This window comes from Pelecanus crispus, chromosome 4 (genome assembly GCF_030463565.1).
Source record: "Pelecanus crispus isolate bPelCri1 chromosome 4, bPelCri1.pri, whole genome shotgun sequence".
Lineage (NCBI taxonomy): Eukaryota > Metazoa > Chordata > Aves > Pelecaniformes > Pelecanidae > Pelecanus > Pelecanus crispus.
This window is the reverse complement of record NC_134646.1, coordinates 10,406,743-10,432,542: the sequence shown is the minus strand read 5'-3', so window position 1 is coordinate 10,432,542 and position 25,800 is coordinate 10,406,743.

Below are 25,800 nucleotides of genomic sequence, written 5' to 3'. Positions count from 1 at the left end.
AGAAGCATGATGTTCTTCTGGTGCCAAAGACTCTGGATTCTGGCCCACAGACATAGTTATCTCTAATTTTCCCTACTGGATTGTTCTCCCGCTGACTGCTCCCCAACACAAAGGGGAATCACTCTTTTGTAATGTCACAAGATGCAAGGTACCACTCTAAATGTTTAAAAAATAACAATCTCCTCAAAGAAAGCCTAGCTACTACTGCATTTCTCTCAAGTTTCCTGCCCTCAGTTCTCATGAATATATGGAGGGTTTTAGGTTTTACACTAAAAGTAATATAAAATCAGAATGACTTGGGAACAGTCCTATGTTTTACTTTGTCCCTTTAAAAAGACAGACTTTGATCATGAAATGGTGACCTCTGAAACCCCTGACCTCAAATCTGTGGAACTGTCTCTAACAAACTTTAACCAAAATGAACTGAACGCTACCAGACCCATTTGCTTGAAATTAAATGACAATGTCTTGCCATACAAGCAGATCTGTTGAAAGATTGCTGTTACATTTCCAGGTACACCATCATTATAAATACACAGCAACAGCATAGAACAATGCATAGGAATAAACATTCTTCTAACACTAGGTTAAATTCAGAGGATAAGGATATATTTCTACTAGGGCAGCTGCGGTTTTGTAAGAAAACTAAAATGTTTCTGTCTTACATCTTTAATAATAGATAGCCATGGAGCCAGTTACGCAGCCAGTGAGGGGAAGAAAAAAAAGAAAAGACTATAACAATTAAGCTATGCCATATAATGTAAATTAACAAGTATCATCATATTTTAAGGAATATATTCTAAGTAATAACCATTTATACAGTACTGTAAATGTATGCAATACATTACAAAAATCTAAAGACATGTTCCTTTGTCCGGATTGCTTACAAGCTACCAGTTATAAATATTCTAATCAGGCTTTTATACCTCTCCTGTCAGTGTGGTACCAGAGTGCCTTTCTATTAGTGCATTAAGCTACATGACTAGTATTTTTCTGTCTTTCTGTCCCCAGGTGGAAAATTGCATATATTTAAAAATAATTAATATTTTATTTTTTATCTATGATGTGCATGCACTTTCACTAGCAAATGCAGACAGAACAATATATATCACGGTTTACAGTGTTGAATTTAAAGTACTAGACAAGACTGTTGTATTAAAATAAGTATATTTATATGCTGAACTGGTGAAGAACAACAGCTAGAAATGTCTTGAGGAATATGTTTTATACCCTTAGCAGCAAACATTTTTCATTATCCACATTCCAGGGTAAACACTGATGAACACTTTGGATGAATTTTCAGATATGCTCAGTATTGGCCTAACTTTGCTTCAACTGGAAGTTTTATCACGTAGCGTAATGGGAGCAGAGCCGGGCCACTGCTTAGCGCATCTGCAAACTCCAGACTCTGAAGACAGTGTGAGAGCACAAGCACACTGGAGAGCTCAGGGGTCCCTGGCTGGCTGCTCAGGGACCTAATTAATCTGCCCTAGTTCCCTTCCAATCTGATGTAGTTCTTTGTTCGCCTCCATATCTATGAATTGCAAACTTTCTTCCTGCTACATCAACTATAGTCACCAATAAAAGTTTGCCGTTTCTCATAGACAGTTACAGTTAACTTTACTAAGTAATCCTTACCACTTTCCAGTTTACAATAGGATGGAAAACAGAAAATTTCAAATAGTAAAATATTACACTGAAATTGTCAGTTTTAGAGAAAATTTACATCACCTCCCACACAAGGTTACACCAGAACATCAGTGAGTTACCCAAAGAAATTCTGTGTCTGTACTATATTGTGCTATTTTGTGTATTACACTGACTATTTATACCACTACTTTTTTATTACAATCCCTTACTTTTCCTTTCATTTCCAAGTCATAACCATCCAGAGATTTCAAATTTCAGTCAACTGTAGAATACATATTTTGGTCAGGTTCAATAGGAAAATGATGATATATCAAAAAGCTTTTTCTACTAGGGACATGACATAAAGGGCATTTTACTAAAGATGCTAGTAACTTAAATTTGGAATAAATCTGTACAACTTCTTTGACATTGCAAGGAAAGCATGGAAAGGCGTATCCAGTTTTAAAAGATATAGAAGTCAGATCAGTTGTCAAAAACAATGGGTCCTTCCACCTATTCAGTATGCTCCTGGCATTTGCTTGGGAACCAGACTCCCAAGAACAGACTATACAAACTCATAGGCCAGGGGGATATTATACTATCACATAGGAAAAAAATTCTACTCAGCTATCCTACCTAGATTTCAATAAATGGTAAATACAAAATTTATTTCTGCTTAATTTTTTTATGTAGAGATCTCCTTTTTCTCTTTACAAAAAAAAAAAAAAAGAACATAAAAAAGGTTAAAAAGTGCTTTATAGCAAAGTATCACAAACCCTGCAGCAGAAAGATGTGAAGAGCTCCATTAATAAGAAAGAGTTTTTAAAAGAGTGGTCTGAATTATGCAGCAGCCTGACATTCAGAGTGCATTACGGTACCGGTGTATACCTTCTCACAGCCCCATCCCTAAAACCCAGCAGTCATTTCAAAATAATCTTTCTTGAAGATAACGTCACTAATTTTTGTTTCCATAGTCTAAAATGACAAAGGTTTGAACTGCGTTCCTCCTTCACACACCAAGACCTGTTCACAGAATTATATTTTTCATTTGTACTCTCAAGAAGGGTGTCATTATCATTCGAACAGTTTTATTGTTACAATACTATCATGATTAGCATTTGCAGAGAACTTCTGAGCTCAGAAAGACTGATGAGGCAGATTTTCTTATGGATGTGGATCTTCTCTTCCCCTGTATCTACACCGCCATAAGGTCATCTCCTGTCTCACCTCTTCCCTTATCCCACTGTGCTCCACACCATCCTTCTAAGCATCCCTGTGATTTTTCCACTGGCCAATAGAGAGCATATGTAGTCACTAGAAGGTTGCTTTCATGCTGACTGACCTGCTGCCTGTGACCTAACAGAGTATATAACAGCTGAGTTGTTCCTGCCTTTCCCTCAGAGCACAGACAGGGAGGACAAACATTTAGTTTTCTCTCTTCTGCCCAGCTTTGGGTTTTCATAAAACTTGCAACTTCAAGACTCCTACCTTCCTTCAAATTTCGATGAAGCCGAACAGCTGGTTCAAAGCTACTGGGGAGGGATTAGCAGACAAGCAATCAGACAGCTTTCACCCCTGCCCTCAAAAAAAGAAGAAAGATCAGGACTGTTCAAAAGTTCACCAGCAAGTAAAGGCAGCAATCATGTAGCACCTTTCTAGCAGAGGAAACCAGAAGAATTTCACTGTTATTCTTAATGAGGCCAGAATTTTGTCAGAGTAACATGAGTATACTCAGAATTATCTGTTTCAAAGATCAGAGATCTTCCAGTCCTGTCATTTTCCCAATACTTAATATTGCAAATATATAACAGCAGAGAACTAGGACAGCACACTTCGGTGTTAAACTATTATCTTTTCAAACCAGCTATACCTGCGAGTTTTAAATCTGCGTGTGTTAAACACGGATCTCATTCTGTCAGGACATCTATTCTTGATTACAAAATAATCAAGTAGTGAAAGGGCATATCCAAACACAGTCCTATGTTTTATTTCTAATCTCAGAAATGGATTTAAGTCTAAACATGTCTTGTTTACGTATTCAACTGAGCCAGCCAACGTATGAAAAAAATCATATATCTGATATCAAGATTAGGTCCAGAGCAACAGTGGGAATGACATGGTGGTTAAGGGGGCTAACCTAGGATGCAGGGACAGCCAAGCTCAGCTGAGGGTTTTCTGCAAATTTCTCTCATGTGCCTGAAGGTAAATCAACGTAGCACAGGGCCACCAAGATATTTACATATGTAAACTCTGTTCACGCAAGAAAGCTTGGGAGACAAACAAACAATACTTGAATAAAAGTACACTCCAAATGTCTTTGTTGATCCAGCTTTTAAACATTTTGTGCCTTCCTAAAATGTAGAAAATACTGTTTTCCTGCCACATAGAGGTTTTGAGAAGAAAAACAGACTCAAAAAAATCTATGTATGCAAAGCACAATCATATTTTGGAAAAATCCTCAAGCAGTAAGAATAAAAGTAATTAACTCCTCAAGAGCATGTTTTAGATTGCTTGCAGGGTACAAAGATCTTCTAACCATGTTAACGCCACTGGAACTGATCCAAATCCTGATGAAGAAAAAGGACATTGTCAACTGACCTTAAGTAAATTTGAATCTGACCAATCCTCAGTGTTGGCCAGTTAACTGTGTATACATCTCTAGTCCTGCTGCTTTCCCAGTGGTGTACAGATCAACCTTGTACCGAATGCGCAGCAAGGCCACAGTTGAAACGCATCGAGCCCCAGCCCTCGTAAGTGTGAGCTGCGGGGCCTTTCCAAGTGGAGGCTTAGGACCAATGCTGTGCAAGTCTGTGCTCCTCACTCCAGCCAGTACTCACTGAACTGCCTGTAAAGTAGTATTAATCATCTTACATTTCACAGCTTACTGTCAAAGACTGTTGTAGAAAAAAAAAAAACTTTACAGAATCTGTAGTATATATTATTTTACAGATACATATAAAAATTTTAAAATAAAATAACTGAATGTTGTTTAATCATCTTCATAATCAACTTAAGTATTATTTTCTCTCATATTTTGACCATACTCAATTAAAAGACAAATCTGTGGAAATACCTCAACCATACAACATGAGTAAATTAAATTGACGTTTGGTTAAAGATATGTTTTAATTCCAAAGTTATATGAAATCTGGTGACAAGTTATGATGATATTCGAGAAACTAAATGGTCATACAAATGTATGAAGACAACACATTTGACTGTACTTCAGAGAAAATATTTAATATGGGATTTTAGATTTTTACTTATATTCACTAACCAAATAAACCCAAGACAATAAAAGCAGCAAGGAAAAAAAAAAAAAAATTTCTTCAATGGCTACAAGATTCATTTGGTGATCAGTTCGGTGATCAAATAACTGCAATACTCAAAATATTTTTCCTATTTTTCCAATAGGAAATAGGTCTAAATACAAAGATACATAAGAAATTAAAAAATCCATGGACTCTTACTCAATAAACAGTTCCTATCACACTTCTAAACACAGCAGATTATTTAAAGCATGTTTGGACTGGAATACTTCTGTTTTAGGAGATAAAGCAGATTTTTCAACCTCTGTTCAATTCATTAGTGTATTTTTTGAATTAGACTCCAAAAGCTACAATAATTAAAACCATATGTAGAGCAGAAATGTCTCATTTTTTATGTTGTATTACTTCTTCAGCATTATTATAAGCTCAGCCTGCCTGATGTGAGTCTAATTTTCTACTCAATCTTAGGCTGAGTCCCACTGGGAAAGTGAGATATTGTGATTATTAAGAAAAACCAGAGAAAGAAGAGATTAAAGACTCCCTGCTAATGAGTAGAAGAGAAAAGAAAGAGATGTGCCAATCTGCAGTGTAGTACCTCTAAATTGAACTGCCAAACAATAAACAACAATAGGAAATAAACAATTCTTCACTAGAAAGACATTTTTAGATGTTCAAATGAACAAAAATGCTGATAAAAAGACAAAACACCAAAACGCTCATATACAAATCAGAATTTATAATGTTTGACTACTTCCCTTACAGCCTTTGACAGAACAAATACAATACAGACATCCAGTATACTCATTAAACATTTGAAAAGATAGATGAATAATGAAGGCCCAGTAAGATACTGCTAGCTTTATTAATTTTATATCTACTTATCTTAGCTGATTAAAATAAGGAACAGAATTCAGCTTCACTGAGAAGGAATGCAGTTTTGCTGCGGAGCAGTACCCAAAAACAAAAGCATTGAACTGATCAAAAAGATTGGCAATTGTGCAGACAAAATATTTAGAAATGGCAGTTCTCCAAAGTTGTTTGATGTATTTATTGGGTTTTTTAACCTCCAGAAGCTCTCACTTACACCTCCTGTACTCTCAGAATCCTAATTCCACATAATCTAGAAAAAGCACTATTATTACAACGAAAAATGTCTTTGAAGGTTGTCTACAGTGCATTTAAAGACTGATACTACAGCATCACGTAAAATATTTCTGTTTGCAATATTGTTGAAGAGAGACCATCTTCTCATCAGGAAATCTCAACACATTTTACAAAGGAGGAAAGTTTCTAGATTGAGAAAATGAGGGAGAAAAATCAAATGGAATGCCTAAAATTATCTAGTATATTAATACCGTAGAGGTACCAGTAGTAACTATTTTTTTAAATTCATATTTTTACAAAGGAATATTTGTAAGTTACCAAGAGGAACTTTATGCTACTTGACAGAATTACCACAAAGATTGGTGGAACTGCAGACCTACCTACATCTATTAGATGACTGCAAAACATCCTTAAAGTACTTTCGAGAATCTGGAAAAGAAGGAGCATTCTGACCTTGCCTCACACAAATACAGAATTATCTGCAATTCAGGGAAGGGGGAATAAGCAAAAAAATACAAATTATTCTCTGAGCAAACTGCAGCTAGTATAGGGCAACAACACCTGCTCATGTAAAATTAGTCAGAGCAAGTGCATCACAGTCTTCCATTGTCTCTTATAGTAGCCTTGAGACTTGTTCCAGCTATCGAGTAAGCAGCACAATTAAATAAGCATAACTTGACTCTTCACACTAAAAGAATAGAAACAAGAATATCCATGTTTAATACTAATAACACCAGATTGTAAGATGAAAGGAAACCTTTGCGGTCACCTAGAATTAGTATTCCAAAAATAATGGAACCTACAAACACTTACTGAGATAAAAGTAGATGCTCTACTCCCACTTAGCGTTCCTGTTCAAGCCCGTAAGGACCATACAAGTCATATTGTCCACTGTATATTAGAAGCCGACCATTTCACCTTCATACTTCATGAAGTCTGTTATTCTATAAGCATCCCCCCATGTCTTTTTTCCCTACACAAATGTGGTTTTCTCACTTACACCCTGTTTACCAACAATCTGTGTTGTTCTGAGTATCAGTGACCTAAGCTCTATATGTTCAGATCTCTCAGTCTTTTCATCATCTGCACATTGTGTCACTAATGATGTTGTTTATTCCAGGCCACTGACGAGCCCTTAAACACTGTGTGGCCATCCCTGACTACAACCATGAGGCCTGTGTGTGCTTGATGATTACTCATCACTCATTTAGCTACTCTTCATTCATGTAGCATGTCCTGGGACAACTCTGTATTGTTCTAGCTGCTTAATCAAAACTCTTTGCCCTCCCAAGTCCCCCTTTGCCATAAAAAAGCCTCCCTACATCAACAGGTCTCTTATATCTATCAACCCAAACTGTAACCCCATCAAAAGGGCATCATATCAGCTTTATAATATCTGTGTTCCACAAGTCTAACTATTATTATTACCCTTATTTCATTCTTTGTAATTGAGTCCTATATCAGCCATGCCATTATTTTGCCTAAGATGGATGTCACTCTCACAGGCCTATAATTACCATTGTAACCTTTTTCACCCTTTCAAAATATTGGCTCAACAATGGCTTTCTTCTCGTCTTCTGGAATTTTCCAGTTCCAGTTTTATTCAAAAGCAATGGCGATGGTCCACTGAGCTCCTCAGACAGTTTTTCTGTAACATTCGGACACCTACTATAAAGAAATGCTGATTTTAAGAGGTCCAAGGTTAGCAGTCCATGCCCATTTTCATCCTTATTAATTGTTAAAGAAGGTATTCCAGCTTCAGCATCATCATATGGCTATCGCCCTGTTTCTTTTCCACAGAGAACCAGGAGGAGCATTTCTGGATCACCACTAACTTTGAATTCTACACATGAACCTGTAACAAGCCCCACTTGGGAAAGGCAGCAAGTGAGATGACAAGGGAGAAATAGATGAGACTCCTGCTCAGGGAATAAAAAGGGTTGCAAGGGGAGAATATCCGTCTTGGAGAACCCAGAAAAGGCAAAGGAGTTTGCTTCCCAGGGTGAGGACTACTAAAGAACCCTAGGGATTTGAAGGGACAGCAGCAATTCAGCAGCTTAAGGAGAGAAGTCTGTAGGCACAAATGAAAACCTGTTCAGAATGAATCGTTGCAAATCCAAAATCTTCATCCAAGTTGGTTTCTTTTTTTCTCATCTCATCTCTAATTATTTACCACCTTACAACTCCTCTGCCGTTGCTAACCCCTGCCTACTTCTGCTTAATCAACAATTTCCCTGGTAGCACTCTCTTCTGTGCCTCCTAAATCCACCCAGATGAGATCACTGAATACCCTTTAGCTGGGAAACTAGTTATCTTAGCTAAAAAAGATGGACAAGTTAGCACAGAATTGAAAAAAATAGTTGGTTAAACATGTAACAGAAATGTTTATTAACTACCTCTGTTCTTCCTGCATTATTACACACATTTCTGCCTTTTCCACATAGTAACAAGCTAATACTATCATTAGGATTTTTTCCTCTTTAAAAAAAATTTTAAAGTCCTTAATTCCAATGGCCATAGGTTTCTCCTTGTGTTCTGCTTTTTTTACAAACGTCTTCAATTCCTAACTTCTCATTTATATTCATTTATTCATTGCTATCAACTTCCCTTTTTTTCCCATTTGTTTCATTATATATTACAGCTGCTTTCTCTTCCCCTGTAAGCCAGGCTAGTTTTTAACTGTTGGAAAATTTTCATTAAAAAATGCCAATGAACTGACCCTGAAACATTTCCCTCACCACATCCCTAGCCTGATAAAACTTTTGTCAAAACCAGCAGAGGACTCAGAAAGAACTCAGATGAGATGCCTTGGGACTGCCACAGGGTCACGCACTCTCTCTGGGCTCCTGGCTCTGGGAAAGATCTGCCAACTGTAATTGCAAAACCCCGAAGTTTCTAGTTACCAAAACAGAAAAATAAAAACAAGAGAAAAAGAAAAAAAAAAAAACCAAGAAAAAACCCAAACCACACCACACTTTAAATTCCTTTAAACAAAAGAATGTATCTCTCGAACACCTTCAAAAGAGAGACATCTGAAAGAGGACTGGAAAAATACAAAATCACAGAACAAGTAGTCTGGGTCTTAGTATGCACTTGTCTACATTACCAGTGCTTGCTTAGTTATCCATGGCTCACTCAATTCCAACATCTTGTATATTTAAATTTGTTCATCTAACTCATGGCATGTCTCGGGAAGTGATGGGTGTCTCTCTGGGTGAGAGTGACTGACAGGTGCTGTGCAGGCACGTGTGTAATGAATGTCACAGACAACACGGAGGCCTCCTCAGAGAATGCCACTGGGAGAGACAGCTTGTCTTCTGGCAGTTTGTAAATAGAAATCCAGTGGGAGTTACATGGATTGGAGTTGCCAGTCACTTTACTCCTGCCTGCTCTCTACGGGAATCAGGAGGATAAACAAGTACTTTTCATCACGGCACTTCCCATCCACAGTGGAAGACAGTGTGTACTCAGAACAGACTGTTACTAAGGATAATCTCTCTTTTGTTTTATCAACATCCCAATCGTGTCGTTACAACTGCAGTTATGGCCAAATAGTTACCACAGACCTAGATTTCCACAAAATGCATTTTTATGATGTGCCTGTTCTCTCCTCTTTCAAACAGAGCACACATGCCATGCATAAATGGTGGGTAGGATCCTGAAAGCAAAGTCCTTTAGAGAAGCAATAACACAAGGACGACTTCTACTGCCTATTTTACTTAGTGACACCTGGACACTGAGCAGATAGCTAGTTTGCCAAGAGCTCTCTCACATATCAATGCAGGGAGCATGCTTTCAATATAAGCTGTTCCTATTCAGAAAAATGAACTCCATTGTATATTTGTCATGATCCTTTTTCTTTTTTTTTTTTCCCCCCTTACTGCACCTTTCTATCAAGAGAATAGAAGAGCAAAGATGAGCAGCTATACCTAGAGTTTTATTCACTGAAATGTGGATAGCGGGAAAGCCTTGGAATGCATACACAGTCTTTTGGTCTGCATCTCCCTAAGACAGCTGACAGGCATGAGAGAATTGTATTCTCTAAGGCTATATTCAGGAACTGGCACCTGACACAACAGTACATACACCTTCAGAAAAATGTCTGTGACTGTGAATGGCTAAAAGGCAAAAAGCCAGCAGGTGGCACTCAAAAACATGTACTGGTGCCTGGATGAGAGCACGGTCTTCTGCGCTACACACGGCAGTTCATTCTCAACGGTGTCTTGTCTGCATCACCGGACAGAAACAAAGAAACAAGAAAAATAAATTCCTGTTAAGCAGAGAGTCTGATTTTTAACCAAATTTCAGAGAAAATTCTATGAACTCTTAGTCCCAGGAGAAATACTGATGCTGTGCCAATGGTATTTCAAAAGTCACATTCACACAACCCGACTAGGAAAACTGACACACTCTCTGTGCCATTTTCTTCTTCTCTTCACACAGAATGATTTGCCTGTGCAAAGGAGATTTCCATGTGCGATTATATTTCTTAAGTCTCAAGAGGAAACAAATTGTATCACTCTTCTGTAACAGTAACCTGCTGGTATGGGATCGGTATCTTTTTCCACTGCCTTCAGAGTTCAGTGGTGAAGTATCTGAATATCTGAGTATCTGCCTTCAGAGTTCAGTGGTGAAGCATCTGAATATCTGTATGAATATCATACAGACTGCAATTATCTGTACCTGTTCACTGAAGATGATGACTATTTTTCTAATATTTTTGCTCATTTTTGCTTCTTTTTTTCTCCCCCTTTCTTTCAATACGTAGCCATTTGCTCAAATTAGCATGTGTCCAAGCTCAAAACTAAAGCCATCATCTTGCACTGGTAGACATTTAGCACTGCTTTATTAATGATTAAACCAAGGTTGCCTCAGTTTGTGAAAAGGCATCACTAATGGTCACCAGCCTCCTCTGCCAATAAATAACAAGAAGTCAGTGCTGCCTGTCATTCCTTGAAAGACACTGAATCCAAGTCTGCCACTTTAAGCACAGCTCTCATTATTTATTCTCTTTCTTCTACAGAGCCCGTTATCAAAACAGACTTCCTTTCATATTTCATAGTTTTTAAAAGTTTAAAACTCGACATTTACAGGTTGGGGTTTTTTCCTCCCCTAATTAGACCTCCTGAAAAAAAGACCTAAAAAAATTTGCAAGGTTGGATCATACTGCTAAAATTTTGGTTCCTACATTTTCACAGTTCCTTCCCAAGGCTATATCCTACAATATAGAGAGGACCCTATATATGGGTCATTAAGAATAAAGCCCCTACTTAATACTTCTTCTAAAAGGCTAGCCATACCACTGTTTCCTAGATCAAGCAGACTCTCTAAAGTGGTGAGACAGACAAGACATTCAGAGAAGCCACAACAGGGATAACGTAAAAAAATGCTTACAGCTCTTTTATCTTTTTTCTTTTTTTTTTTTTTTTTTAAATATGAGCCTTATTCATCCAGTATCAGGGTGTCCTCAGCACAAAAAGCACAAAATAAGCATATCCCTTCTTACCACCAAGAAATCCAACAAGAACAAAACTCTTCATTCAGATATATACAGTACATAGCTTGTGAGATAAAACTATAAGCTCAGAAGTACTTCAAGACATAATAAAAATTCATATAGTGCTTCCAGATCCTTCATACTCCAGCCACAGAGTCAGTGTTGCTGAATAGGTATCCTGATAAGAGGAGGAAATACTACATACTCAGATTTAATTTTTTAAGTGAAACAAACCTGTATTTTGTTCCCTCTAAATGACCAGATGGGATATTTCAGAGGTATTTTTGCTTTTCCTCCCCACAAGAGGGATAAATCTAGCATACATTGCTAAATCGGTTCTGTTCTGTTGCTTTTGTTAAAATAATTACACTGTGTATATATCCAGATAAGCCTAGGGGATTTTTAAAATTTTTATTATTAATTCCAGTTAAACACTCAAATGAATAAGTAAATAAATCTAATTCTAGTTAAGGAATTTGTTAGCTGGCTTTACAAAGTGCAGACTGTTTTAGGGTAAGCCAGACCCAAATTTTACAGTCCTGATTAAATTACTCTCAACCGTGAGGAGATCATTTTCTTCATTGTTGAGTCAGAGTTCTGGCATAAGAGTTGGATTTCAAAGGCAACGCTCAGAAATTGTTGGCCTGCATGAAATTCTCACATATTTCAGACTTTATGTTTTGCAAATTTCAACTTAAAGAATATTACTGCCCCTATTAATCTGCTGCTCTTGTCTCACATAAAATTTTAATTTAGTTAAAGGTGAAACAAATAAGATCTTGAAATATTTATTTTTATTATAAAAGAGAACAAAGCAACCTTTGTGATGGTATTTCCTCTTCCCCTAATTTTAAGGAGGCAGATTCTTTCATGGAGAAATCATTCATGTTACTGTTAGATTACATGCTTTGCTTATAGCTATAAATTAAATATCAAGTACAAGTGAACTGCATTTTAAATATTAATTAGAAATTACATACCTACTGTACAGTGGATGGCAGAAAGGGCTCTACGTTGATCTGACTGTTTTAATTCATTCTGGCTGACTTAATTACACAACTTAATATTTTTTTTTTTCTTTTTTGCAACCAGATGTTAAATCTTCAAAAATTCTGCCTGTTTCATGAGATTAAGAAACATGACTATACACTACTGAATTCAGAAGGGCACAGTATTAGTGATTCAAAGAGAACACATTGTTCTTACAAACAAAAGTAAAAAAAAAAATTCTAAAGTTAATACCTTTCCTATTGGTGATAAGGCCATTTCTGTGCAAAATAAAAACCAAGACAGAATCAATTTCATTGTCCTTTTCTGGATTCCTGCATTTAAAGAAAATGCAAATTTCAAAAATCTTACTATTAAAGCCCATTTAAAATACAAACATACAGAATGACTAATATACCCATCTATATATTTATATGTGCATTAAACACATTTGTACATGAAAATAAAGTTACCAGTTTGCACCCATCCTTGTGGCAGGATCCACATCCCCTTCCTAACTGTCCAGCTGAGTTAAGTGTCCAGGATTTGTCCATGTGTCCACAAAGGAAAAACCTTTGAACAGACACTTACTTGGGCATGTGGATATTTTCAGACTTCGATAAGCAACAAGTTTTCACTACTGCCAGTGATAGTAACTTGAAGTCTGGCTCCCTCTTTATCCTGATGATAACTGCTAGTTATAGCTGCAGGTATCACAGTTTTTATGGTAACTCTCTTGGTTTGAGAAGTAGAAAACCAGCATAATCAAAACCTTAGCATAGTAAATTTTATTAGAAGGTTGGGACACGTAACGAGGGAGATTTTTTTTTTCTTAGTTGGAAATGGTTACACATGCATGATATATAGGCTTATAGAATTCCAAAACAGAAAGCGTTTTTAAAAGTTATAGAAGGTATAAGGCAGTTCCTCTCTAAGATTTTTTCTTGTATTTTTTTTCTACAGAAAGTTTTGCAAGCCTTAGACAGACTCAGTAAATGACATGGGTGTCAGAATACTTTTGCACAGGCTGTAACTGTACATAAAATGTTGACATTTGGAAAAATATTGTTTCTTTTAATCAGATTTTTATCAAAGAAGTAGAGTCCCTTCATTCTAAGATGAGTGACTATAATTAGATGGTTCCCTAACCAAATCCTCCTACTCTCCCAGCTTTTGATACAACTCTAAGTTATTTACTCATAGAATAAGCCCTGCCACCTAGTTAACGAGATGCACAATAAATGCATCATTAATTTATGCTAGATAATATTCTGTTCCCTTCATATCTGTTGTTGTTATCCTCCCACAGCACTCAAACTAATTCTAATTGATGCCTTCCATCAGCAAATTAAAAAACAATATATTCCAGACTATAGTGATGAAAAACATAAAGAGTAAAACAATATGTTCTAAGAGAACACCACACTTTGTTATCTTTACAGTGCAGAATGAAAGACAAATTAGTTAAAGAATGCTGTGCAAGTCTTTTTATTGCTTTTATGATAATAAGAAGATAGTCCTTATTTGTTTTGATTGGATGGTACAAATTCATTGTCCTGTTACAAATTATTGATTTGGTTGAAAATCAGTGGTTGCCTGATTTAATACTTACAGGTGTTTCCTTCTGATAGTTTACATTTGCAATTTAAATTGCATTCAGAAAGCTTAAATGACTAATCCTCAACTTGTAGGCACACTCCGCTTCGGAAAATATAAATCCAGTGTCAAACACCTTTTTTTGTTAAATATATTATTGGTGAAAAATTTGTTACTTGGCCTGCTAAATGGAGAGAGAATCACAAAGTTTTAGTAGGGGCAGCAGAAGCAGGGGGTGTGGGAATGGAGGTATTTATAAGTTGCTTTAGTAGGTGTTTGACAGCGGTCCCAAACTAATTGCATTTTGTTTGGTCTACATACAGAAATAATTTTATGCTCTTACAGGAAGGGCAGGAAAGGAGGTGCAGTTTATTTTGGGCTAACCTGTTGCACTGCAAGCCATCAGGCGACAGAGCAAATAAGCCCGGACACAGTGGTACTCACGCCAGGGCTGATATTTGCCATCAGGAAATACTTATTCTCTTATGAACAGAGAGTGAGGCTCCTCATCGCTAAAGAGCAGAGGTAAGCGGGCACAACAGTGCAAGTGGCAACCAAACCCACAAGCATGTCTCTTGAACTCGGGACCTGCTCTGCTCCCTTCCCTCCCCACCATCCAAAATGGCCTCCGGCCCTCACCTATACCCATGGGCTTTCCTACCTGCTCCCTTGCCCGCCTGTAAGGACAAAACCAGCGGGACCTGTGCCCCTGTGCAGGCCCACGCTGCCGCCACAGTCCTGAGGGCACTGACAGGCCTTCACAGTGGGCCTCAGCAGCCTCACCGGGGGCCTCCCCCCACCCCTGCTCTCTGGGCGCCATTTTGCCTCAGCCCAGGGCCGTCAGCCCCGCCAGAGCTACCTCCCCAGCTCAGCCAGGGCCTGCCTGGCCACGGCCAGCCTCTGGGCTCGCTGGCCGTAACAGCGTACCATGTACGTACTGGTATAGCATGTCTTTCTTCTAATTATTACTCAGAGAATTTGGGTTTACGTTGACTTCTACTGAAAAAGCGGTTACCTTTTAGGGGAAGTGATTTACCACATCTCTGCATAAAAGCTATCGCTTCAGCAACTATTGCCCAGAGCTACGGAAAGATTTAGAAAACCTTTTCATATGAGCCCTTCCGTCCTCCCGCTTCTGCCGCCCGCCTGCTCCCCATCACTGAAACCAGGCTACGCCAGCAGCTCAAATTCATCTTCCCTGACTAACAAATAACTTTTCAGGCGCCTTCTTCAAACGACAGTCCTCCCTGTGCTGAGGCTTTCTTCGGCGTACTCAATCCTAAACCACCAACTCGGGCAGTCTGGCCCGCTGGCGCCACTCAGGCTGTGTACTCAACCCATACAGCGGGATGTTCACTACGCTCAGGCAGCTGTTTGCCCTCTGTATAGCTCAATTTTTTCTTAAAACTATAGCAGTAGTAGTACTACTTCTGTACCATAATTTGAGGGCTAATGCTAGAAATCGCCATATAGTCCAAGCAACTATCAGTATTTTCAACTGTTTCTCAGTTGACAAAGAAAAGACTAACTATATTAATGGTTTTAATTTGTTTTTTTTTTCTTTTGGTGAGGTCTTTTTTAGTTACTTGTCACTTTTCTCCATGGACAGGTATTATTTGCACCCCAATCTAATAGCAGCAAGCCAGTTTGCAAGTATTTTATTTAGATTTTTTAATTTTTTCATTTAATGGTCTTTCAATTAATTTTCTCCTACAGACCATATACTTACAATTTCAAAGTTCTTCCTCCTGTTCTGTCATGCCTTGCCAGTAGTAACCAGCCCTCTTACTTAGGTTTCCATTCCACATCTATGTCTGTGAAAGTTCCCCAACCTCAGGCACATGTGAATAAAAGATGAACAATGTAGTTTTATGACTAATGTGGTACTTTGCTAACATTTTTCTAATTAACTAGTCCATAGATAAATAGTGTAAACATGGCTTTCACACTTGATGATAGTCTGCCATTTTCTCATAACTGTTCTTCATTTATTATCATTATTAGCCCTGTCTCTGACCCAGAAGCTACATTGCCACATGAACTTATGCAACTCCAGCAGACTAACTGCACAAGTAAACAACCGTCAATGAGAACACCACAGGCATAATCTAAATTTTTCTTTTTCATGTGAAAAATACTATTTTAGGGCAAACACCTTTCCATTAAGGCCCATTGAGTTCTACAGCTTTTGTAAATTAAAAGAATCCATTCTTTCCTGAATACCTAGTAATACACAAAAAAAATCCCAAACCTTTTGTTTTGAGGTGTGTATTACATTCCACTCCAATTATTTTCCTGTAGTTAGCTTTTAAAAATTAGCTGAAAACACAATTCAAGAGATGCAAATTCTCTATACAAGTCTTCACTTGGTGAAGTCTTGCATGAGGGATGATTTAAGGATTTGACACACACTACAAAGTGTATTAAGCCCAATTTTCAGTTTTAACCCAAAGCATTATTTAAAAATCTCTGGTCCAGTTACACTGTACCTTCAACAAATAAAATTCCTGCTTTCTAACTCCTGTAGCTGAAATGGTCCCTCCTGGAGTCCCAAACAATTGGGGCAGGGTGTACAGGGAAAGAATGGGTGTTTCATTGTGCCTGCTTTCTTTGCCCTTGAGTTTTGCAACTTTATTTTGAGCACAATTTATCCTGTGCCTCGCACACCCAGAATATCATCTGGGAAGGAAGCAGCTATTTTCCTTCCCCAGGTGGGTCCGTCACCCCCCTGTACCTCTGAGCAGAATGTGTGTGATGGAGCATTCAACTCGAGGGAGCCAGCAAAGAGCTTCAGCCAGTTATCAGTCCCATTAAGACACAGCTCTGTGATGCACGTGAACCTGATCTCTTGACCTTTTTCAAATACAGCAGGTTCAATGCCACGTGGCATTGAACATGAGTGACATTACAACCAGACTCCATTGCTCCGTTCAAGCAAGTATGACCCTAAGAGCTGCAGGTGAATGACAGGGAGTAAAAGCACAGTTGTTACCAACCTGAGTCTCCACCAAACCAACAGGAGAGCTCTAGACTTACAGAATAACCAGCAGCCAGCCAAGAGGTTTGAGCAAACACCAGCAGGATGCCATTCAGAGGAACAAATGCCATTTCTTAAAAAATAGATTACAGACTGATGGGGAGCCCAAGACACCCTGTGAGCAGCCACAGGTGTTGATTCTTCTGTCAAAGTGTATCAAAAGAAAGGCGAAGAGCACTCTAAAGGCCTGCAGAGACAGAAGGTGGTCATTTCAGGTTACTGCAATTGAGAGGAAGTATTGTGCATGTGCCATTCACTTTTAGCACCCAATTAATATTTTAAAGACATTCTCGAGCACTTCTTGTAATTTTATTATTTTTCACTTCTACTGTTTTAATGCCCTCTGAGAACCTTGAAAATCCAATGTCTTTCCCTATTAATTTTGTCCTTTTCTATTTGACACACTCATTTATCTGAGTTTCTTAGCAAGGCTCAAATTAACGTCTCTCTCTTTCCCTCTCCCTTCCTTGATTGGAAAGTCTGGCTTGCTTCACATGCAGAAGATAAAATATCTTAAAGCAAACAGTGCACCACAAAGAACTCGGCAACTTAATCTCTTAACTTCCCAGGGCTTGATCAGGAGCTGAGGGATCTATCCCACAATAAGGTACATCTGCAACAGCAGCCATGAAACAACGGGTAAGGAAATAAAAGGATACTTACTGGTTTCAGATAGCTTGGGTCCAGGCATCCTAGCATTAAAATGTAGATTGCAGACTTAAAACAGAGCACACAAAGTCAGCTCAAGCAACCTAGGGCTCCCACTACAGAATTAAGGTAGAAATACCTAATCCAAAGCTACAGTCCTGAAATCCCTAACTCAGCACCTGCCTAACTTGAAGGTACCTAAAGCCTGGATACGTCCATGTTGGATTTCCAAGCTATGTTCTCATATCAGTTACTACTGTTTCCTAATCTGACAGATGCTTTCTATGCCCGGAACTGCCTCACTTAAAAGGAATTGATACTTTCAAGGCAAACCAGTATGCAGGCAATCCCACCTGTGCCTATGAGGGGCCAAGTCAAGTACAGTTAAAACACACCAGCTTGGGTACTTGGTGAGAGGGTCTGTAGGTACCTACTTTGGCAAACAAAATATGTAGCAAAGCTCCCCTAGCAGTCAATGAAAAAGGCAATTCAAAGCAAAAAGCAAACAGGGTCTGAACTGTATTCAGAAAGAGACTGTCTCTCTGCTGACAATTGCAGAAGCCTAGCTAGATAATTTTGCTGGCTAAATTAAATGCCTATAGTAAAGTGCTAACGTCAAGCGGTGCGAACAGTTCCCCTTTGTCCTAAAATGCAAAGAAAAGAGATGGTGAAAATAGCATTCAGTAACCTTTCATTCAATAACTCAGGCCCTCTTCTCTGGGCTGTTTATGTCTTGTAGCCACTGACTGCTGAATGTAAATTGCACAAATGCTGCTGTAAGCAGAGAGTAGATGCTAATACTCCTCCTTCTGCAGGCATGCTTAAGCTATGTGAGGCATGGTCTCACTTGTGCTATCTCTTTTCTTATGACTACTGAATCCTTTTCTACATAGTGGATCAGTTTCAAGGGCAAAGTTAAGATTGCTGTTGAGATTGCATCCCCACTCAGATTACTTTATGATTCACATCACTTTCCTGGTGCTAAACAGAATATGTAAGAAGCAAAGCGGCAGCTCTACAACTATCACTCCTGCCCAGCTCTGCTTTAGCAATAGACAGACACATGCTCACTTCTTGGAGAAGCTAGTTAGAAGCAGTTAGCATTAGGAAATATTTCTTTAGAGTGGAGGTGGTGCAAATGGAGATGTCTGCTTATAGGTCCAAGTAGCATGATAAAGAGTAAGAGGGTCGGATTTCAGGCACATAGTTTATTTGTTATTTCCTACTTATTAGTTAAGCAGTTTGCTGTTCTCATTGCATGGTTTTGGATTACTTTTGAACAATTTAACTCATCACACACAATGCACAGGATCATAGGTTAGTTACCCCAGGATCTGTCTGCAGCACTTACCTTGCAGATATTTATATTCTTTAATCAGAACTACCCACAGTAGAAGCAGTCACTGCAAGCAATCATGCAATCATGTTGTCAAGAACAGATGACTGTAAGACAGCTAGTATGTGGATAAGCGTGAGAAAGCCAGTTTAGCAGAACAATGCCAGTGAGAAAGGGGGTTGTTAAGGATTTCTGAGTTGCCTTGAAGCAGATATTTTCATCTGAAGAGAATGTGGATTTGTTAATCCCAGGTGGTCAAGCGAAAGAGCAGAATAATTTTTGTTCATTTAATAAAGTAGCAATATCATGCATTCTCTAAGCCAGTATGTGATAAAGTAACCAAACACTGAGACACCCACAAAAGAATTAAACTTAGAAGGTTGTTTGTGTTTATTACCCTTTTCTCTTGGAGCATGAGATCTAAGTAAATTATAAAACTTCAAATTCCATAAATACTTGGGAAAGCATGTGGCTTCCTAGCATTCAGATAAAGATCATCTTCCATGTAACCTTTTATCTCCTCTAGATCCTGGGATCCAAGAATAGCTATCCTGGCATCATATAAATAGACTTGCTTTACAGTTTGACATACCTCAAGGTGGTGGCAGAATTATGGCTTATCCTCCAGCGTAGTGAGGAAAGAATCCCTCACACTTGTATTTTGTTTAACTTTCCTATTTTAATGGAAAAAACCCTGTCTGCTTACCTTTGTTTCATGACACAGGTAGATATCACTCTTACCCTAGTAAAACTACTTCACTATCTCTTAAAAGCCAAACTCACAAATAACGCAACTGTTCCCCATTACTCTATTTATTAAATCATTAAAGAAAGTGTTGATATTATCATCTAATATTCCTTTTCCTAATGCCTGCATCAGAGAAGGATTTGAAGATGTGCCATCACTTTAAATGTAACCCAACAATAATGATTTTAAATATCTTTTCTACAATACACTTCGGTCCTGAAAATTAATCTTTTAGAAATAAAACTCCTACAAACCCCTGCTATTACTGTTTCTTTCCCGTAATATATTTCTGAGTAGTTAGCATTTCTCTATGTTCCTTATCTATCACCTACTTTTAAAAGCCATTATAAACTTTTAAATGTTTTTAAAATAGTTATCTCATTTTTTTGTAACTTCTCCTTATGTAGTACATTCTCTTTCCATGCAGAAAATGTACCAACTGCTGTTGTTGGGAAGGATCTGCATGCAGTGTATTGTACAGGACTTGATTCTTGCCCTTCTACTTATAAGTAAGAAACTGCTGCTGCAGAAATGTGTTGGTCTTTGGGAATAAACCACGCTTCCAAAAAGTGAAGATTTAATTGACGCTTTCCTACAAATTTAAGCCAGCAGAATTCAAATAGAGAGGGGCAAGGGGACAGAAGCCAAAAGTGACTGTGTTTCACAAGCACATAAAGTGAATTTCAGCCCATGGCCTTCACTCCCCATCACTCACTCTCTTTGCAGAAGGCTCATATTTTCAAATGATGGTTATCCAATCTTAAATGCATTACTCCAAAAACTCTGCTTAAAGTGACAGTTTGTTCTAGGTGAGTAAATACACTGGTTAGTTTCTATATTTCTTTTCCTTTCTTGAACAGAACTGAAAAGTAATTTTCCTAACCTCATTAACACTCTTCTAGTAGTACAAGAAGGTACAGATGCTCCCTGGAAATATCCCATATTAAAGCATCGTGTGAGGAGTGGAGTAGTAAAGGATAAGCATCAGCAGGGAGCATATATCCAGACATCTGAGCACAGTCTCTCAGGTATCCTGTGTTTCTCTTAGCCTCTAGAGTCATATTGCGTTAGTCAACATATTTACTTCACCCACCTTACTTGAAATCACAACTGGGAGAGTAGTGATGTTAGTAGGAATTAGTTTTTATCATGAAACATGCAATAGAATTCGGTTTTTCTTTGTTCCTGTATTCAAATGGACACTTGAGAATATTGACTTTCATTTAAAAACAGAACAAAACAAACAAAACCTCTGTCAACTGTGGAACTAATGAAGCGTAGTCTGATACAGCTCAATGCTCTCAGGGCCTTCTCAGAACACCACAATAAATCCTGACTCTTATAATCATCACACATAAAACGACACATAAGACAGCAAGGTGGCTGCTGCCACACAGGATGTATAACATGCCAGTGCTACCGGGCTTTCCTTCACTGGAGATGGTAACATTTTTTCTCTCTGAATTCCATTTACCGATTCAGGGGTGGGGGCGGGGTCAGGAGTTACAAATGTTGAGACTTCAACCCTTCTTTCTAATCTGATTGAAATTGGCTGGCTACATTCAAAAGTTATTGGAGAGAGTGATGCACAGAGAGAGAGGTCTTAAACCATCATTTCCTTAAGAAACTTGGTAAAAAAGTGTTTATAGATATGAATAAAATAGTTTGAAATGTGACTACATGCACACTGAGACCTTAAAAGAGAGAGACATCTCAAGTCTTTTGAAGCTGTTTTATATTTGCATTCTATATTTAGGCAAGAGAAGGCCTATTAAAAATATTTCAGGAATGGCAGCACTAAATATAATATAAGAACATCTTTGCAAAATCTGACTGACCATTTTGCTTCACAAGCAGCTTTACCATGCTCAGAGAGGAAGGATTCCAAAGCAGCTGTTGCTTATAGGGACTAGATACTGAGAAGGTTTCTCATAAATCTAGCTTATGCCTTCTTGCTCAGGAAAGAGCTTAAATTTCTAGTGCAGGTAGTATCCTGCTACCTGTGATGCCCTTTCAGTACAAAAGAGTACAAAAGACAGACTGTAAAGGCTTTAAGATTCACTATGCTTGCTTCTTAACTAGTACCCTGTTTATAAAGATCCAATTAGTCCAGTGGTCTTGTTTGCAGACATTACGTCAACAAATAACAGGATAGATACGCTTTCATGTGACTTGGGTAACCAACACAAAAATCTCATTCTGCAAATTATACTCAGAGGAGCACTTGCAAAATTCTAGAAGCCTAATGTGATTGTAAGATTATTTGATGAACTACCTAAAACACACACATTCACATAAAAAAATCATTAGCAGGTCATGGATAATTCACAGATAGAAAAACTGATTAAATCCCTAAGCAGTTATATACAATGAATGGCTTGACCTGCTCTATTCAGTACATGCATATTGCAGAAGTCAAGTATATTGGCTCTTTCCTGACACTTCATAGATCTTTGCATATATTATTCCAACTATTCCATAGATTAGAGTAAGAAAAAGATGTTGTTAACAAGCTGCTTCTGAAAAATCCACCAATTACAGTGATTCGTAAGCCAAAATCTGAAAATCCTTCACAGGTTTCATTAAAATTTACTTTAAATCTTTTCTCGAATAAGCTATGGAATACAAAACCAATGGTATTCTACATTTTTATTGGAAAAATGTCTTCACTCTTTCAGAATAGCAGTTTGCAGGTGCTCATTTGACTCTCTAGCCAAATAAATTATTATAAGGTTATTTAGAGTCCTGTTCCAGTAGAGTTACTCCATGTGCAAATGCCTATTGATTTCAGTAGAACTTCTATTACACTATCTGCTATGAAGTCTTATTTCTTTCTCATTTAAAATCCTCACTGCTGTGTTTGCTCATTTTATTTTATTATTGGTTCAAATTGTTGTGATATGAGAGCTAACATAACCAGAGTAAATCTATGAAATGAGAGAGACTACAAACAGAACATTAATGATAAAGATGGTCACTCACAAAGAGAAGGCTCACCTATTTTCTTTGAAGACTGCTAGGTATAAAGAAACCTAATCAGTAAATGACACTTAATCCTTCTTAATTCTAATATACCATATAATCTTATTTGTATCCATTGTTTTTACAGAAACCTCCTTGCAATGTAAGCTTAACTCTATTTAATAATTAAAATTACTTAAAAGCAAAACTGACTACTTACAGGTACAAGCACTGATTATGTTAATTTAAATTATAAATGCTTTTTCTTTAGTGCAATGATGTATTTTTAAGTCTTTTAGACAATCATGCTTCAAGCACATTTGGTATGGAGTCTATGAACTGATAACTTTCATATGGTAATAAGTTTCCAATTTCATGTAAATCTTTCTTCTTTTTTCTTCAAACTGAAAGCATTTATCTTTTATTCATTACATAATCCTCTTTACATACAATGGCTATATAAAATATCAGTAATAATCTGTTTCATCCTTTTGATTGTTTGAGAATTTTACGCAGACCAAAATTTGATTTTCATGTTTTCTGGTTGCAAGGCTTTCCATCTTTTGCTTGGTTCGTTTGCTGCTCACACCCAAACTGGGAAATTCTGAGGTAAACACATGCAGGCCCTGATTCAGTAAAAGTACTTAAAGTACCTGTATTTAAGGCTGTCCGTGGCATAAATGTGCCTACTTGAGTACTTAAAGCTAGGCAAGGGCTTATGTGCTTTGCTGCATCTTGAAGAAATTTGATTTTGTATTCAAGGCATTATAGCCAGCCATATGACTATGCTCTGAGATGATACCATGTTAATAATCAACCAGGCTCCATGTATAAGAAAAGAGTTCACTGAAGAATGAGCTCTTTATATGTCATCTACAGGCAATTTACAATCAAATCTGGAGATTTTTTTTTAACTCTTCATACAGTAAAAATAAGAGCATCACTACTTATTGTTTAAAATATTCAGAATAACGCTAGTGGCTATGTGCTGGACTCTGGGATGCTCTAACAGCTCAAATGGATGCTTGAGAGACTGTGGAGCCTCAGTAAAGACAGCAGAGATGGGATTTAACTCATGTCACTGTAGACATAAATATCTAAGCCAGCCCATTATTTCTTCTTTGTAGTTACTGAAGAAACAGGCGTTTCTACAGAATTATTTATACCATCAAAATGCTGCTATGTACCACGTATCCCCTAAACCATGTTTCTGCTTCTCTCTACTGACCACAGCAAGAGTCTCCATGTGCACACTAGTTAAGGCCATGACACTGTGGGTGACTCCTACCCTGCTGGGACTCTCTCAGCCCTCTCAAGTTTTTTTCCTTAAAGTATGTTTTTTCCTTGAAGTACGTTTAAAAATTTTCCCATCACTTCAAGGCACTAATGTTCTGATGGAGGAGGATCCGTTAAAATGGGTGGCAAGTGAAGTGGTAACTTGCAGTAGTTTCTCTGTGAGCATTAGGCCCTAAAAGACAACACTACCCGAGATGCAATGCACTAGTCTTTGGTGGGTTACTGCATGCCCTGTAAGTGCCTGCACACAGCAATCCCCTCAGTGGGTCACTGACCAGACTGACTAGAAGTGTTTGCAGCAGAAAGAACCATGGGGAGATCCTGAGACACAACACAAGCTGCTCAGCAAGGTAAGGTGGTTGTTAATCATAAGAATTACTCCTTCACCAATTAACCAGGGAATCAAAGACACAGTCGAATTTCCACAGTTGCCAAAGATTTATTATCTCTTTAGCTCAAGAAGAAAAAGCTGCCAGGTATTTGCTCTTTCTTTAAGGCTACCTAATATATTATCACCTATCAAACTTTTCCCATAGAGAAGATGATCAACTATGAAGCACCAAATAAACTTGTATTTGATATAGCTTTAACATTTTGCCTATCCTGCTGTTTGTGGAGGACAGATGCCACTGTGTTTTTGCATGTTGCTCCTTACCTTACTCAAGTGCGTGACCTGACTGAAATAAATATAGAGAAAGCTACCATTACAAAGGAAAAGTATTGTACTTTGGACTGACCTTACAACACTACACCTTATAAAAAGGTAAAATGATCTGAATGGTAACCAGGAAAGCTCTAATATGAATGAAAAGGGAAGAAAATAGGTCAGTGTGACCTTTAAGATGATTCAGTTCTTTCTAACATATCCTTAATTCTGTATTTTCTGGTAGAAAAATTCTGACTTGAAAGGGGGGTTGTATTTGGGAACATAACACAGCAAATACACTGCTAACTTGTCTTAAAAGAGCCAGCGCATTAAATATAAAAAAGCAATGGAGATTCAAAAAAACAACACAAAAAAAACCCCAGAGTCTTTTGGCCAAGTATTGACAAAGCAGAAAAACAGATTAAAAAACAAGAGTAATAATCCAAATAAACGAGCCCAAGAACACTACTGAAGTACAGTGATGTGTGACATAAATTCAGAAAGTTATTCTTCTAGGGAGAAATCTGTTAGTCCAAAACTTTAATGAGAGCTCTTGAACCTGCCAAAACCTCCAGTGCTGAGGGAAAAAGCATAATCTATAGTCCAGATAAAATGATCAAACTATGATCACTAGTCCAAATGTTGGAACTCTATCTGGTTCATCATCCAGTAGTCTATTACCAGTTCTCCTTCAGAAAAGACTCTGAAGAACGTCCTTTAACATTTCACTAAAAAAGAACAGAATTGTACTGTGTACAAAATAGGTTCTCTAGATGCTAGGTGGGCCTGCAAACACATCAGAGGCTTCTCATCTGCTTGCTAGGTGGATGCTAATTTGTCTGACAGTCAGTTCTAATGGAGTGCCATAGTTTTTGGCACTCAGTTTTCAGGCAGAAACAGTTCACAAAGATAAAGTCACTCTCCAAGAACTGAAACGTCAGACAACTCACCATCCTACCTGCAAACTGTGACTCTAAAGATGACTCATGTGATTTGCAACTTCGGGGTTTGTTTTTTATTGTTCATATTCCCAAGAAAATCACTGG